The 4655-nt window shown below is 31.0% G+C and overlaps 1 long non-coding RNA gene across 3 annotated transcripts; it reads left to right on the top strand.

Moving 5' to 3' along the window:
• Positions 1-1128: 1128 nt before the first annotated feature.
• On the top strand, positions 1129-1726 carry LOC121267496. Of its 3 annotated transcripts, XR_005941022.1 has the most exons (3): positions 1129-1149; positions 1339-1378; positions 1559-1726. It is a non-coding gene; the product is annotated as an uncharacterized LOC121267496 (long non-coding RNA). The 3 variants fall into 3 exon arrangements; XR_005941023.1 differs by lacking the exon at positions 1339-1378; XR_005941021.1 differs by lacking the exon at positions 1129-1149 and having other exon boundaries at positions 1156-1378.
• The last annotated feature ends 2929 nt before the right edge of the window (positions 1727-4655 follow it).

A 4655-nucleotide genomic window follows, 5' to 3' on the forward strand; every position in this document is an offset into this window, starting at 1 on the left:
GATTCGGGATGACTATCCTCGTTCAGCAGCTTGAGTTTGGTAAATTTTTTCTACTCCTTTCCTTTTTTTTTTCTCGTTCATTTTTTGTTTACATTTTCTTTACATCTTTATATATATTTTTTATATATAAAATTAATCTCTAAATATGCCCATCTGATCATTTTTTTTTTTTGTTTATTAATCTGAATGACTATATATCCTCATCGAGCAACTTGAGTTTGGAAAATTTTCAACTCTTTTTCCTTTTCTTAAATTGTTATAATTTATGATCTGATCAGTGTTCATCATATATTATAGGTATTTTCTTCTAATTTTTAAATTAATATTTTAATCTCTAAATATGCATTCTCAAGATTTTTTAGATTTAATATTCTTAAACCCTTTTTTGTCAGCCGTGCTTTTAATAAAAAAGAAAATCGAATATTGGCTAAACCTTGGTGTTGGACGGTGGATTTGTTGTGCCACAGATCAATTCATTTGGCCAAACCTTTAGGTCTGCACTTTTTGCATAAATTTGTCGTTTCGAAACTTAACAATATCCATAAATGAAAGTGCAATGTTTCTACTACATTTTGGGCCTCTAAAACTTGAGAAATAAGGCTATGAGATCTGTCAAAAACTGATTTCGCCACTGAAGAACATGAAAATATGCAGTGGATAGATTGTGTTTGATGATCTGCAAACGTCATGTTTATGAGCAAGAGAGAATGCCAAAAGCATTTGTGGCATTATGTGCATTTGGTTCCCATAGCAGCTCATTTTATACATAATGTCTGCATATATTCACTTGTTCCTGCCATAATCTATGTTTTATTTTTACCTTGCTTATTATTTAGGGACATACACCAATTTTTTCTTATGTATCCACCAAGTGTTACAAAGACACTTGGATACATCTAGAGTGTAATCCAAATATCCATAAATTGCCCAGTCAATATCCATAAATATCCATAAGCTTAGAGAGTTTAAAATATGCAATTATGTTGGCTCTTTTTGTAGAGGGAACATTATAATAATTTTAGTGAGGAGAATAAAACAGGGAAAGAAAGAATAGCAAGGAAAATATCAAACTTTGTTCTATTGCTTGCCTGTGTAATTATGTGTTGAGTCCATGTTGCATTGATTTGTTTTCTGTTACTTTGTTGCAAGGTGAGAATGAATCTAGTTAGACTATTGAAGGTGTGTCTTGTGATGCAGTTGATAATAAAAGGCCGTAGTCCCTTGTACATGTAACTGTAGTAATTTGTGTAGTCCTCTACATTTTCATTTATTTGTACATGTATGAAAATATCATGGATGGCAAATGATATTGATGATTACAACTGTTATCTACTGCAGGGACTAGACAGCTAATTCAATAAAGGAAACTGCATATATAGTAAGCTAATTTTGAACTAATTTTTATAATAGGGCATCTGTAGGAACTTCCTATTTTGAAGCTGAAGAAAACTAGTTTTTTTTTTTCCTTGCATCACCATTTTGTTTGTACTGTCTTCTTTAAAATGTGGTTGATGTTTAGTATGGGAGATTACAGCACTTTTCATTCTATTGATTGCAGAAATCCAGAATTCCAACAGTCTCTCAAGGAGATGAAAGAGAGAGTAGAAGATCTGTTGTTTATGTTTCAAGATCATGTCGTTTGGAGTTTCAAGATGTGAAGACTAATAAATTTTGATCTTTGTAAATTTATTTCTTTTGTTCTTTTTAAATTTATGTTTTAGTTTAATTAGTTGTGATGTATTATTTTTTTTTTTTGTTCTTTGTAAATTTATGTACGTTTTCGTTCAATTAGTTGTGATGTATTATTATTTTTTTTTGTTCTTTGTAAATTTATGTTTTCGTTTAATTAGTTGTGATGTATTATTATTTCTTTTGTTCTTTGTAAATTTATGTTTTAATTAATTAGTTGTGATGTATCATTATTATTTATTTTATTTTTTGTAAATTTATGTTTTACATTGTGATGTAACAACAATATTATTTATTTTGTATTTTTATTTATTTTGTTTGTGAATTTTTTATCAGAACTTTTTTTAAAAAAAAAAACTAAGTGCTATAAAAACATTTTTTTAAGTTTTAAAGTCTTTTTTAAAAAAAATAAAAAATTAAACCCTTGATTAAATCCGGTTATTACCCGGATCCAGATTAAATCCGGATATCCGGTTAAAATCTGGTTATCCGCTCGGATTTTAGCACCCGGATCCAGATCCAGTTATGGCTTGATTCCGGATCCGGTTGAACACCCCTAAAATATATCACAAATAATATCTCATTTCTGGCTATTTGCATCGCAGGAAATTTTTTTTAAAAAAAAAAAAAGTCATCGAAAATACTAACTCTTAAGGTAATAGTGAACTACTATACTTGTATTGTAAGCCTTGGTTTTATTGGTGAATAGCCAATTTGCTAACAATGGTAGTACTGATGCATCGACCTCCATCTCTCTTACAACTACTTTATAAAACTACGTACCAACCAATTGTAAAATAGATGGTAGTACTGATGGTAGTACTGATGCATCGATCTCCATCTCTCGTAACTATATACAATTGTAAAATAGTTAGAAGATAATCATTTTCTGTAATAGTTTATCTATCCCAACTGAAGGAAAAAGAACGTACGAAGATAAGGTTACAACCACATAATGATATCTCTAGCTATAACTCTTCTACAACTATTTTACAAATAACTAATTATGTAGTAGTACTACTTGTGCCATTCATTTAAAATAATCTCTATCAAATAGCTACATTCCATTTAAAACAATGTTTGAAAATAATTGTAGAGGAGTTTGCTAATTATCATTTTCCCATTATAACACAAAAAGGTGATGTGTCTAAATCTAATGACTCGGATTGATCTTCTAACTTGGATAGTAATTGATAAAGTGTTAGAAATGCATAATTAAGTAGCTCAAGTGAGTGATTTATCTCATCAAAGGAGTTGAGCACTTAATTATGCATAAGATTTTAAGTATTAGAGCCAAATTAATTGATGCCAATACTTTGCACATGAAACATACAGAAAATTGCAGCTAGTGGCACCAAGTGTCACCTGGCATTATATTGCATAAAAATCTGAAGTACCATATTTACCCTTAAAATAATAAACACTTACACTTATATGTTGCAGGGCATTTTTGGAAGAGAAGAAATACTCATGAATTAAAAGAAATATTGTGCTGAGTCAGACTAGGGGTAGCTCTTGGATGTGAAAGAGGAGGGAGAAAAATCAGTTAGGGGGCTGAGGAGTATAAAGAAGCAGATGGTGCGATGGAGGGCATGATCATCATTAAGAAGAAAAGGTTCTCTACAGAGAGCAAGAAGCAGCAGAGAAATTCCATTCTCCCCCCACTTTCAATTCCTGTTTTTCTTATTTTTAATTTGGAGATGCTAAGATGTTTACTCATAGTTTTAGTTTGAACATGTTAGGCTAAATCTCTAAGCCTAAGTTTTGGGGAGTAACCTAGATTTGGATTGGAATTGATTTCTCATTTTTCCAATGATTTCCTTTTCAAAATCTTACTGTGTCGTAAGGCATGTTAAATCTTTGAAAGTTTGATAAATTGTCTCTTAGACTTTTAGATCACATTTTGCACTGTATTTTTGTTGGAGTGTCTTTGAATCTAGCCATTTTTAATTTATTTGTTCTTTCTTTCAAGTTTTACAGTTAGAAATGGAATATAGTTTCACAAAACCCAACCCAGAGTTTTTATGCTCATCCATGTAGTCCTTCAAACGTAAATAGATACTTTCCATTCAATCCAACATTCCTGAAAATTCATCATTGCATATACAACAGTTATAACATTTTTTTTTTTACTTCAGTTTTCTAATTGCTCTGCCTTACAAATGAAACCTAAGGTTTACATGAACCATATTGTCCCGGTGAAATTGATCTTGGCACTCATCCATGTACTACTTTAATAGCTTTTTCACTTGGAAGACATAATTGGCATCACATCACTAATTATATTACTTTCCATACATCTCTTGTAATTAGTACCTCTACAAAATGTGATTATGAACCATCCATGTCAAGAAAAAAGCTCTTCCTTTATTTTTAATTGTAACACCCCGCTCTCCAATAAAGACATTTCTAGAATTTTTGGGGAGCCAGTGTGCTACTAAACTTGACTAAAAACTTTTCTTACTAACGATACACCAGATGCGAAAGATTCCATAAATAAAATAAATCATAGGTTATCATGTGGAAGCACTTATTTAAAATAATGTTATAGTCTCATGTGCTTATCAAAATAATTTATTTAAATCCTAAATCATAGGTTGAACATGACATAAACTATATAGGCATCTGCCTTGCCTGCTTGGGTCAAGTTATGTCCTGCAGTCCCATCCTCATAAATTTCATCACCTGTGTGATTTAAAAATATAAAAACATACAAAAATGAGTCGAATACTCAATAAGCAACACATCATACAGTAAACATAATAAACATAAGGTTTATTGAAAAATATGCATACTCATAAATTATAAGTAAATAACATGAACTTATCTTTCACTTATCATAGGCCGATACCCACTGTTGACCCCCGTGAGTTAGGGTTAGCGAATCTAAGTAGATTTCGATTCCGCCCTTGGCTGCCGGTTGTAGAATCCATACATAAGGAAGACATACTGGGTGCACTACTAGC

This window comes from Juglans microcarpa x Juglans regia, chromosome 5S (assembly GCF_004785595.1).
Source record: "Juglans microcarpa x Juglans regia isolate MS1-56 chromosome 5S, Jm3101_v1.0, whole genome shotgun sequence".
NCBI lineage: Eukaryota > Viridiplantae > Streptophyta > Magnoliopsida > Fagales > Juglandaceae > Juglans > Juglans microcarpa x Juglans regia.